The sequence below is a fragment of the Mycteria americana genome, chromosome 8 (genome assembly GCF_035582795.1).
Source record: "Mycteria americana isolate JAX WOST 10 ecotype Jacksonville Zoo and Gardens chromosome 8, USCA_MyAme_1.0, whole genome shotgun sequence".
Classification (NCBI taxonomy): Eukaryota; Metazoa; Chordata; class Aves; order Ciconiiformes; family Ciconiidae; genus Mycteria; species Mycteria americana.
Genome location: NC_134372.1, coordinates 24,784,838 through 24,797,839, shown reverse-complemented (window position 1 = coordinate 24,797,839; position 13,002 = coordinate 24,784,838).

Here is a 13,002-nt window from a genome sequence, read left to right as displayed (position 1 = left end):
CCAAGGGGCAGTGAAAACCAGCTACAGCTTTCCGTGCTGGCAGCTTTCCTGTGGGCGCAATCGCTGGACGTTTCGAATTTGGCAACCGGGCTCTGCGAGAGAGAAATACACAGTGTTGCCCCTTTACCAACAAAAGCTTTTGTAGAAAGCGAATGTCTGTCTATCAGCGAATGCAGTTCCAAGGGGCAGTGAAAACCAGCTACAGCTTTCCGTGCTGGCAGCTTTCCTGTGGGCGCAATCGCTGGACGTTTCGAATTTGGCAACCGGGCTCTGCGAGAGAGAAATACACAGTGTTGCCCCTTTACCAACAAAAGCTTTTATAGAAAGCGAATGTCTGTCTATCAGCGAATGCAGTTCCAAGGGGCAGTGAAAACCAGCTACAGCTTTCCGTGCTGGCAGCTTTCCTGTGGGCGCAATCGCTGGACGTTTCGAATTTGGCAACCGGGCTCTGCGAGAGAGAAATACACAGTCTTGCCCCTTTACCAACAAAAGATTTTGTAGAAAGCGAATGTCTGTCTATCAGCGAATGCAGTTCCAAGGGGCAGTGAAAACCAGCTACAGCTTTCCGTGCTGGCAGCTTTCCTGTGGGCGCAATCGCTGGACGTTTCGAATTTGGCAACCGGGCTCTGCGACAGAGAAATACACAGTCTTGCCCCTTTACCAACAAAAGCTTTTGTCGAAAGCGAATGTCTGTCTATCAGCGAATGCAGTTCCAAGGGGCAGTGAAAACCAGCTACAGCTTTCCGTGCTGGCAGCTTTCCTGTGGGCGCAATCGCTGGACGTTTCGAATTTGGCAGCCGGGCTCTGCGAGAGAGAAATACACAGTCTTGCCCCTTTACCAACAAAAGCTTTTGTAGAAAGCGAATGTCTGTCTATCAGCGAATGCAGTTCCAAGGGGCAGTGAAAACCAGCTACAGCTTTCCTTGCTGGCAGCTTTCCTGTGGGCGCAATCGCTGGACGTTTCGAGTTTGGCAACCGGGCTCTGCGAGAGAGAAATACACAGTGTTGCCCGTTTACGAACGCAAGGTTTTGTAGAAAGCGAATGTCTCTCTATCAGCAAATGCAGTTCCAAGGGGCAGTGAAAACCAGCTACAGCTTTCCTTGCTGGCAGCTTTCCTGTGGGCGCAATCGCTGGACGTTTCGAATTTGGCAACCGGGCTCTGCGAGAGAGAAATACACACTGTTGCCCCTTTACCATCGAAAGCTTTTGTAGAAAGCGAATGTCTGTCTATCAGCGAATGCAGTTCCAAGGGGCAGTGAAAACCAGCTACAGCTTTCCGTGCTGGCAGCTTTCCTGTGGGCGCAATCGCTGGACGTTTCGAAATTGGCAACCGGGCTCTGCGAGAGAGAAATACACAGTCTTGCCCCTTTACCAACAAAAGCTTTTGTAGAAAGCGAATGTCTGTCTATCAGCGAATGCAGTTCCAAGGGGCAGTGAAAACCAGCTACAGCTTTCCGTGCTGGCAGCTTTCCTGTGGGCGCAATCGCTGGACGTTTCGAATTTGGCAACCGGGCTCTGCGAGAGAGAAATACACACTGTTGCCCCTTACGAAGGCAAGGTTTTACAGAAAGCGAATGTCTATCTATCAGCGAATGCAGTTCCAAGGGGCAGTGAAAACCAGCTACAGCTTTCCGTGCTGGCAGCTTTCCTGTGGGCGCAATCGCTGGACGTTTCGAATTTGGCAACCGGGCTCTGCGAGAGAGAAATACACAGTCTTGCCCCTTTACGAATGAAAGCTTCTGTAGAAAGCGAATGTCTGTCTATCAGCGAATGCAGTTCCAAGGGGCAGTGAAAACCAGCTACAGCTTTCCGTGCTGGCAGCTTTCCTGTGGGCGCAATCGCTGGACGTTTCGAATTTGGCAACCGGGCTCTGCGAGAGAGAAATACAAAGTGTTGCCCCTTTACCAACGAAAGCTTTTGTAGAAAGCGAATGTCTGTCTATCAGCGAATGCAGTTCCAAGGGGCAGTGAAAACCAGCTACAGCTTTCCGTGCTGGCAGCTTTCCTGTGGGCGCAATCGCTGGACGTTTCGAATTTGGCAACCGGGCTCTGCGAGAGAGAAATACACAGACTTACCCCTTTACCAACAAAAGCTTTTGTAGAAAGCGAATGTCTGTCTATCAGCGAATGCAGTTCCAAGGGGCAGTGAAAACCAGCTACAGCTTTCCGTGCTGGCAGCTTTCCTGTGGGCGCAATCGCTGGACGTTTCGAATTTGGCAACCGGGCTCTGCGAGAGAGAAATACACAGTGTTGCCCCTTTACCAACAAAAGCTTTTGTAGAAAGCGAATGTCTGTCTATCAGCGAATGCAGTTCCAAGGGGCAGTGAAAACCAGCTACAGCTTTCCGTGCTGGCAGCTTTCCTGTGGGCGCAATCGCTGGACGTTTCGAATTTGGCAACCGGGCTCTGCGAGAGAGAAATACACAGTCTTGCCCCTTTACCAACAAAAGCTTTTGTAGAAAGCGAATGTCTGTCTATCAGCGAATGCAGTTCCAAGGGGCAGTGAAAACCAGCTACAGCTTTCCGTGCTGGCAGCTTTCCTGTGGGCGCAATCGCTGGACGTTTCGAATTTGGCAACCGGGCTCTGCGAGAGAAAATACACAGTCTTGCCCCTTTACCAACAAAAGCTTTTGTAGAAAGCGAATGTCTGTCTATCAGCGAATGCAGTTCCAAGGGGCAGTGAACACCAGCTACAGCTTTCCGTGCTGGCAGCTTTCCTGTGGGCGCAATCGCTGGACGTTTCGAATTTGGCAGCCGGGCTCTGCGAGAGAGAAATACACAGTCTTGCCCCTTTACCAACAAAAGCTTTTGTAGAAAGCGAATGTCTGTCTATCAGCGAATGCAGTTCCAAGGGGCAGTGAAAACCAGCTACAGCTTTCCGTGCTGGCAGCTTTCCTGTGGGCGCAATCGCTGGACGTTTCGAATTTGGCAACCGGGCTCTGCGAGAGAGAAATACACAGTGTTGCCCCTTACGAAGGCAAGGTTTTACAGAAAGCGAATGTCTATCTATCAGCGAATGCAGTTCCAAGGGGCAGTGAAAACCAGCTACAGCTTTCCGTGCTGGCAGCTTTCCTGTGGGCGCAATCGCTGGACGTTTCGAATTTGGCAACCGGGCTCTGCGAGAGAGAAATACAAAGTGTTGCCCCTTTACCAACGAAAGCTTTTGTAGAAAGCGAATGTCTGTCTATCAGCGAATGCAGTTCCAAGGGGCAGTGAAAACCAGCTACAGCTTTCCGTGCTGGCAGCTTTCCTGTGGGCGCAATCGCTGGACGTTTCGAATTTGGCAACCGGGCTCTGCGAGAGAGAAATACACAGTGTTGCCCCTTTACCAACAAAAGCTTTTGTAGAAAGCGAATGTCTGTCTATCAGCGAATGCAGTTCCAAGGGGCAGTGAAAACCAGCTACAGCTTTCCGTGCTGGCAGCTTTCCTGTGGGCGCAATCGCTGGACGTTTTGAATTTGGCAACCGGGCTCTGCGAGAGAGAAATACACAGTGTTGCCCCTTACGAAGGCAAGGTTTTACAGAAAGCGAATGTCTATCTATCAGCGAATGCAGTTCCAAGGGGCAGTGAAAACCAGCTACAGCTTTCCGTGCTGGCAGCTTTCCTGTGGGCGCAATCGCTGGACGTTTCGAATTTGGCAACCGGGCTCTGCGAGAGAGAAATACACAGTCTTACCCCTTTACCAACAAAAGCTTTTGTAGAAAGCGAATGTCTGTCTATCAGCGAATGCAGTTCCAAGGGGCAGTGAAAACCAGCTACAGCTTTCCGTGCTGGCAGCTTTCCTGTGGGCGCAATCGCTGGACGTTTCGAATTTGGCAACCGGCCTCTGCGACAGAGAAATACACAGTCTTGCCCCTTTACCAACAAAAGCTTTTGTAGAAAGCGAATGTCTGTCTATCAGCGAATGCAGTTCCAAGGGGCAGTGAAAACCAGCTACAGCTTTCCGTGCTGGCAGCTTTCCTGTGGGCGCAATCGCTGGACGTTTCGAATTTGGCAACCGGGCTCTGCGACAGAGAAATACACAGTCTTGCCCCTTTACGAATGAAAGCTTTTGTAGAAAGCGAATGTCTGTCTATCAGCGAATGCAGTTCCAAGGGGCAGTGAAAACCAGCTACAGCTTTCCGTGCTGGCAGCTTTCCTGTGGGCGCAATCGCTGGACGTTTCGAATTTGGCAACCGGGCTCTGCGAGAGAGAAATACAAAGTGTTGCCCCTTTACCAACGAAAGCTTTTGTAGAAAGCGAATGTCTGTCTATCAGCGAATGCAGTTCCAAGGGGCAGTGAAAACCAGCTACAGCTTTCCGTGCTGGCAGCTTTCCTGTGGGCGCAATCGCTGGACGTTTCGAATTTGGCAACCGGGCTCTGCGAGAGAGAAATACACAGTGTTGCCCCTTACGAAGGCAAGGTTTTACAGAAAGCGAATGTCTATCTATCAGCGAATGCAGTTCCAAGGGGCAGTGAAAACCAGCTACAGCTTTCCGTGCTGGCAGCTTTCCTGTGGGCGCAATCGCTGGACGTTTCGAATTTGGCAACCGGGCTCTGCGAGAGAGAAATACACAGTCTTACCCCTTTACCAACAAAAGCTTTTGTAGAAAGCGAATGTCTGTCTATCAGCGAATGCAGTTCCAAGGGGCAGTGAAAACCAGCTACAGCTTTCCGTGCTGGCAGCTTTCCTGTGGGCGCAATCGCTGGACGTTTCGAAATTGGCAACCGGGCTCTGCGAGAGAGAAATACACAGACTTACCCCTTTACCAACGAAAGCTTTTGTAGAAAGCGAATGTCTGTCTATCAGCGAATGCAGTTCCAAGGGGCAGTGAAAACCAGCTACAGCTTTCCGTGCTGGCAGCTTTCCTGTGGGCGCAATCGCTGGACGTTTCGAATTTGGCAACCGGGCTCTGCGAGAGAGAAATACACAGTGTTGCCCCTTTACCAACGAAAGCTTTTGTAGAAAGCGAATGTCTGTCTATCAGCGAATGCAGTTCCAAGGGGCAGTGAAAACCAGCTACAGCTTTCCGTGCTGGCAGCTTTCCTGTGGGCGCAATCGCTGGACGTTTCGAATTTGGCAACCGGGCTCTGCGAGAGAGAAATACACAGTCTTGCCCCTTTACGAATGAAAGCTTTTGTAGAAAGCGAATGTCTGTCTATCAGCGAATGCAGTTCCAAGGGGCAGTGAAAACCAGCTACAGCTTTCCGTGCTGGCAGCTTTCCTGTGGGCGCAATCGCTGGACGTTTCGAATTTGGCAACCGGGCTCTGCGAGAGAGAAATACAAAGTGTTGCCCCTTTACCAACGAAAGCTTTTGTAGAAAGCGAATGTCTGTCTATCAGCGAATGCAGTTCCAAGGGGCAGTGAAAACCAGCTACAGCTTTCCGTGCTGGCAGCTTTCCTGTGGGCGCAATCGCTGGACGTTTCGAATTTGGCAACCGGGCTCTGCGAGAGAGAAATACACAGTGTTGCCCCTTTACCAACAAAAGCTTTTGTAGAAAGCGAATGTCTGTCTATCAGCGAATGCAGTTCCAAGGGGCAGTGAAAACCAGCTACAGCTTTCCGTGCTGGCAGCTTTCCTGTGGGCGCAATCGCTGGACGTTTCGAATTTGGCAACCGGGCTCTGCGAGAGAGAAATACACAGTGTTGCCCCTTACGAAGGCAAGGTTTTACAGAAAGCGAATGTCTATCTATCAGCGAATGCAGTTCCAAGGGGCAGTGAAAACCAGCTACAGCTTTCCGTGCTGGCAGCTTTCCTGTGGGCGCAATCGCTGGACGTTTCGAATTTGGCAACCGGGCTCTGCGAGAGAGAAATACACAGTGTTGCCCATTTACCAACAAAAGCTTTTGTAGAAAGCGAATGTCTGTCTATCAGCGAATGCAGTTCCAAGGGGCAGTGAAAACCAGCTACAGCTTTCCGTGCTGGCAGCTTTCCTGTGGGCGCAATCGCTGGACGTTTCGAAATTGGCAACCGGGCTCTGCGAGAGAGAAATACACAGACTTACCCCTTTACCAACGAAAGCTTTTGTAGAAAGCGAATGTCTGTCTATCAGCGAATGCAGTTCCAAGGGGCAGTGAAAACCAGCTACAGCTTTCCGTGCTGGCAGATTTCCTGTGGGCGCAATCGCTGGACGTTTCGAATTTGGCAACCGGGCTCTGCGAGAGAGAAATACACAGACTTGCCCCTTTACCAACGAAAGCTTTTGTAGAAAGCGAATGTCTGTCTATCAGCGAATGCAGTTCCAAGGGGCAGTGAAAACCAGCTACAGCTTTCCGTGCTGGCAGCTTTCCTGTGGGCGCAATCGCTGGACGTTTCGAATTTGGCAACCGGGCTCTGCGAGAGAGAAATACACACTGTTGCCCCTTTACCAACGAAAGCTTTTGTAGAAAGCGAATGTCTGTCTATCAGCGAATGCAGTTCCAAGGGGCAGTGAAAACCAGCTACAGCTTTCCGTGCTGGCAGCTTTCCTGTGGGCGCAATCGCTGGACATTTCGAATTTGGCAACCGGGCTCTGCGAGAGAGAAATACACAGTGTTGCCCCTTTACCAACAAAAGCTTTTGTAGAAAGCGAATGTCTGTCTATCAGCGAATGCAGTTCCAAGGGGCAGTGAAAACCAGCTACAGCTTTCCGTGCTGGCAGCTTTCCTGTGGGCGCAATCGCTGGACGTTTCGAATTTGGCAACCGGGCTCTGCGAGAGAGAAATACACACTGTTGCCCCTTACGAAGGCAAGGTTTTACAGAAAGCGAATGTCTATCTATCAGCGAATGCAGTTCCAAGGGGCAGTGAAAACCAGCTACAGCTTTCCGTGCTGGCAGCTTTCCTGTGGGCGCAATCGCTGGACGTTTCGAATTTGGCAACCGGGCTCTGCGAGAGAGAAATACACAGTGTTGCCCCTTTACCAACAAAAGCTTTTGTAGAAAGCGAATGTCTGTCTATCAGCGAATGCAGTTCCAAGGGGCAGTGAAAACCAGCTACAGCTTTCCGTGCTGGCAGCTTTCCTGTGGGCGCAATCGCTGGACGTTTCGAATTTGGCAACCGGGCTCTGCGAGAGAGAAATACACAGTCTTGCCCCTTTACGAATGAAAGCTTTTGTAGAAAGCGAATGTCTGTCTATCAGCGAATGCAGTTCCAAGGGGCAGTGAAAACCAGCTACAGCTTTCCGTGCTGGCAGCTTTCCTGTGGGCGCAATCGCTGGACGTTTCGAATTTGGCAACCGGGCTCTGCGAGAGAAAATACACAGTCTTGCCCCTTTACCAACAAAAGCTTTTGTAGAAAGCGAATGTCTGTCTATCAGCGAATGCAGTTCCAAGGGGCAGTGAAAACCAGCTACAGCTTTCCGTGCTGGCAGCTTTCCTGTGGGCGCAATCGCTGGACGTTTCGAATTTGGCAACCGGGCTCTGCGAGAGAGAAATACACAGTGTTGCCCCTTACGAAGGCAAGGTTTTACAGAAAGCGAATGTCTATCTATCAGCGAATGCAGTTCCAAGGGGCAGTGAAAACCAGCTACAGCTTTCCGTGCTGGCAGCTTTCCTGTGGGCGCAATCGCTGGACGTTTCGAATTTGGCAACCGGGCTCTGCGAGAGAGAAATACACAGTCTTACCCCTTTACCAACAAAAGCTTTTGTAGAAAGCGAATGTCTGTCTATCAGCGAATGCAGTTCCAAGGGGCAGTGAAAACCAGCTACAGCTTTCCGTGCTGGCAGCTTTCCTGTGGGCGCAATCGCTAGACGTTTCGAAATTGGCAACCGGGCTCTGCGAGAGAGAAATACACAGACTTACCCCTTTACCAACGAAAGCTTTTGTAGAAAGCGAATGTCTGTCTATCAGCGAATGCAGTTCCAAGGGGCAGTGAAAACCAGCTATAGCTTTCCATGCTGGCAGATTTCCTGTGGGCGCAATCGCTGGACGTTTCGAATTTGGCAACCGGGCTCTGCGAGAGAGAAATACACAGACTTGCCCCTTTACCAACGAAAGCTTTTGTAGAAAGCGAATGTCTGTCTATCAGCGAATGCAGTTCCAAGGGGCAGTGAAAACCAGCTACAGCTTTCCGTGCTGGCAGCTTTCCTGTGGGCGCAATCGCTGGACGTTTCGAATTTGGCAACCGGGCTCTGCGAGAGAGAAATACACACTGTTGCCCCTTTACCAACGAAAGCTTTTGTAGAAAGCGAATGTCTGTCTATCAGCGAATGCAGTTCCAAGGGGCAGTGAAAACCAGCTACAGCTTTCCGTGCTGGCAGCTTTCCTGTGGGCGCAATCGCTGGACATTTCGAATTTGGCAACCGGGCTCTGCGAGAGAGAAATACACACTGTTGCCCCTGTAGCAACGAAAGCGTTTGTAGAAAGCGAATGTCTCTCTATCAGCGAATGCAGTTCCAAGGGGCAGTGAAAACCAGCTACAGCTTTCCGTGCTGGCAGCTTTCCTGTGGGCGCAATCGCTGGACGTTTCGAATTTGGCAACCGGGCTCTGCGAGAGAGAAATACACAGTCTTACCCCTTTACCAACAAAAGCTTTTGTAGAAAGCGAATGTCTGTCTATCAGCGAATGCAGTTCCAAGGGGCAGTGAAAACCAGCTACAGCTTTCCGTGCTGGCAGCTTTCCTGTGGGCGCAATCGCTGGACGTTTCGAATTTGGCAACCGGGCTCTGCGAGAGAGAAATACACAGTGTTGCCCCTTTACCAACAAAAGCTTTTGTAGAAAGCGAATGTCTGTCTATCAGCGAATGCAGTTCCAAGGGGCAGTGAAAACCAGCTACAGCTTTCCGTGCTGGCAGCTTTCCTGTGGGCGCAATCGCTGGACGTTTCGAATTTGGCAACCGGGCTCTGCGAGAGAAAATACACAGTCTTGCCCCTTTACCAACAAAAGCTTTTGTAGAAAGCGAATGTCTGTCTATCAGCGAATGCAGTTCCAAGGGGCAGTGAAAACCAGCTACAGCTTTCCGTGCTGGCAGCTTTCCTGTGGGCGCAATCGCTGGACGTTTCGAATTTGGCAACCGGGCTCTGCGAGAGAGAAATACACACTGTTGCCCCTTACGAAGGCAAGGTTTTACAGAAAGCGAATGTCTATCTATCAGCGAATGCAGTTCCAAGGGGCAGTGAAAACCAGCTACAGCTTTCCGTGCTGGCAGCTTTCCTGTGGGCGCAATCGCTGGACGTTTCGAATTTGGCAACCGGGCTCTGCGAGAGAGAAATACACAGTGTTGCCCCTTTACCAACAAAAGCTTTTGTAGAAAGCGAATGTCTGTCTATCAGCGAATGCAGTTCCAAGGGGCAGTGAAAACCAGCTACAGCTTTCCGTGCTGGCAGCTTTCCTGTGGGCGCAATCGCTGGACGTTTCGAATTTGGCAACCGGGCTCTGCGAGAGAGAAATACACAGTCTTGCCCCTTTACGAATGAAAGCTTTTGTAGAAAGCGAATGTCTGTCTATCAGCGAATGCAGTTCCAAGGGGCAGTGAAAACCAGCTACAGCTTTCCGTGCTGGCAGCTTTCCTGTGGGCGCAATCGCTGGACGTTTCGAATTTGGCAACCGGGCTCTGCGAGAGAAAATACACAGTCTTGCCCCTTTACCAACAAAAGCTTTTGTAGAAAGCGAATGTCTGTCTATCAGCGAATGCAGTTCCAAGGGGCAGTGAAAACCAGCTACAGCTTTCCGTGCTGGCAGCTTTCCTGTGGGCGCAATCGCTGGACGTTTCGAATTTGGCAGCCGGGCTCTGCGAGAGAGAAATACACAGTCTTGCCCCTTTACCAACAAAAGCTTTTGTAGAAAGCGAATGTCTGTCTATCAGCGAATGCAGTTCCAAGGGGCAGTGAAAACCAGCTACAGCTTTCCGTGCTGGCAGCTTTCCTGTGGGCGCAATCGCTGGACGTTTCGAATTTGGCAACCGGGCTCTGCGAGAGAGAAATACACAGTGTTGCCCCTTTACCAACAAAAGCTTTTGTAGAAAGCGAATGTCTGTCTATCAGCGAATGCAGTTCCAAGGGGCAGTGAAAACCAGCTACAGCTTTCCGTGCTGGCAGCTTTCCTGTGGGCGCAATCGCTGGACGTTTCGAATTTGGCAACCGGGCTCTGCGAGAGAGAAATACACAGTCTTGCCCCTTTACCAACAAAAGCTTTTGTAGAAAGCGAATGTCTGTCTATCAGCGAATGCAGTTCCAAGGGGCAGTGAAAACCAGCTACAGCTTTCCGTGCTGGCAGCTTTCCTGTGGGCGCAATCGCTGGACGTTTCGAATTTGGCAACCGGGCTCTGCGACAGAGAAATACACAGTCTTGCCCCTTTACCAACAAAAGCTTTTGTAGAAAGCGAATGTCTGTCTATCAGCGAATGCAGTTCCAAGGGGCAGTGAAAACCAGCTACAGCTTTCCGTGCTGGCAGCTTTCCTGTGGGCGCAATCGCTGGACGTTTCGAATTTGGCAACCGGGCTCTGCGAGAGAGAAATACACAGTCTTGCCCCTTTACCAACAAAAGCTTTTGTAGAAAGCGAATGTCTGTCTATCAGCGAATGCAGTTCCAAGGGGCAGTGAAAACCAGCTACAGTTTTCCGTGCTGGCAGCTTTCCTGTGGGCGCAATCGCTGGACGTTTCGAATTTGGCAACCGGGCTCTGCGAGAGAGAAATACACATTCTTGCCCCTTTACCAACAAAAGCTTTTGTAGAAAGCGAATGTCTGTCTATCAGCGAATGCAGTTCCAAGGGGCAGTGAAAACCAGCTACAGTTTTCCGTGCTGGCAGCTTTCCTGTGGGCGCAATCGCTGGACGTTTCGAATTTGGCAACCGGGCTCTGCGAGAGAGAAATACACAGTGTTGCCCCTTACGAAGGCAAGGTTTTACAGAAAGCGAATGTCTATCTATCAGTGAATGCAGTTCCAAGGGGCAGTGAAAACCAGCTACAGCTTTCCGTGCTGGCAGCTTTCCTGTGGGCGCAATCGCTGGACCTTTCGAATTTGGCAACCGGGCTCTGCGAGAGAGAAATACACAGTGTTGCCCCTGTAGCAACGAAAGAGTTTGTAGAAAGCGAATGTCTGTCTATCAGCGAATGCAGTTCCAAGGGGCAGTGAAAACCAGCTACAGCTTTCCGTGCTGGCAGCTTTCCTGTGGGCGCAATCGCTGGACGTTTCGAATTTGGCAACCGGGCTCTGCGAGAGAGAAATACACAGTCTTGCCCCTTTACCAACAAAAGCTTTTGTAGAAAGAAAATGTCTGTCTATCAGCGAATGCAGTTCCAAGGGGCAGTGAAAACCAGCTACAGCTTTCCGTGCTGGCAGCTTTCCTGTGGGCGCAATCGCTGGACGTTTCGAATTTGGCAACCGGGCTCTGCGAGAGAGAAATACACAGTGTTGCCCCTTACGAAGGCAAGGTTTTACAGAAAGCGAATGTCTATCTATCAGCGAATGCAGTTCCAAGGGGCAGTGAAAACCAGCTACAGCTTTCCGTGCTGGCAGCTTTCCTGTGGGCGCAATCGCTGGACGTTTCGAATTTGGCAACCGGGCTCTGCGAGAGAGAAATACACAGTGTTGCCCCTGTAGCAACGAAAGAGTTTGTAGAAAGCGAATGTCTGTCTATCAGCGAATGCAGTTCCAAGGGGCAGTGAAAACCAGCTACAGCTTTCCGTGCTGGCAGCTTTCCTGTGGGCGCAATCGCTGGACGTTTCGAATTTGGCAACCGGGCTCTGCGAGAGAGAAATACACAGTGTTGCCCCTTACGAAGGAAAGGTTTTGCAGAAAGCGAATGTCTGTCTATCTGCGAATGCAGTTCCAAGGGGCAGTGAAAACCAGCTACAGCTTTCCGTGCTGGCAGCTTTCCTGTGGGCGCAATCGCTGGACGTTTCGATTTGGCAACCGGGCTCTGCGAGAGAGAAATACACAGTGTTGCCCCTTTACGAAGGCAAGGTTTTACAGAAAGCGAATGTCTATCTATCAGCAAATGCAGTTCCAAGGGGCAGTGAAAACCAGCTACAGCTTTCCGTGCTGGCAGCTTTCCTGTGGGCGCAATCGCTGGACGTTTCGAATTTGGCAACCGGGCTCTGCGAGAGAGAAATACACAGTGTTGCCCCTTTACCAACAAAAGCTTTTGTAGAAAGCGAATGTCTGTCTATCAGCGAATGCAGTTCCAAGGGGCAGTGAAAACCAGCTACAGCTTTCCGTGCTGGCAGCTTTCCTGTGGGCGCAATCGCTGGACGTTTCGAATTTGGCAACCGGGCTCTGCGAGAGAGAAATACACAGTGTTGCCCCTTTACGAAAGAAAGCTTTTGTAGAAAGCGAATGTCTGTCTATCAGCGAATGCAGTTCCAAGGGGCAGTGAAAACCAGCTACAGCTTTCCGTGCTGGCAGCTTTCCTGTGGGCGCAATCGCTGGACGTTTCGAAATTGGCAACCGCGCTCTGCGAGAGAGAAATACACAGACTTACCCCTTTACCAACGAAAGCTTTTGTAGAAAGCGAATGTCTGTCTATCAGCGAATGCAGTTCCAAGGGGCAGTGAAAACCAGCTACAGCTTTCCGTGCTGGCAGCTTTCCTGTGGGCGCAATCGCTGGACGTTTCGAATTTGGCAACCGGGCTCTGCGAGAGAGAAATACACAGTGTTGCCCCTTTACCAACGAAAGCTTTTGTAGAAAGCGAATGTCTGTCTATCAGCGAATGCAGTTCCAAGGGGCAGTGAAAACCAGCTACAGCTTTCCTTGCTGGCAGCTTTCCTGTGGGCGCAATCGCTGGACGTTTCGAATTTGGCAACCGGGCTCTGCGAGAGAGAAATACACAGTGTTGCCCGTTTACGAACGCAAGCTTTTGTAGAAAGCGAATGTCTCTCTATCAGCAAATGCAGTTCCAAGGGGCAGTGAAAACCAGCTACAGCTTTCCTTGCTGGCAGCTTTCCTGTGGGCGCAATCGCTGGACGTTTCGAATTTGGCAACCGGGCTCTGCGAGAGAGAAATACACACTGTTGCCCCTTTACCATCGAAAGCTTTTGTAGAAAGCGAATGTCTGTCTATCAGCGAATGCAGTTCCAAGGGGCAGTGAAAACCAGCTA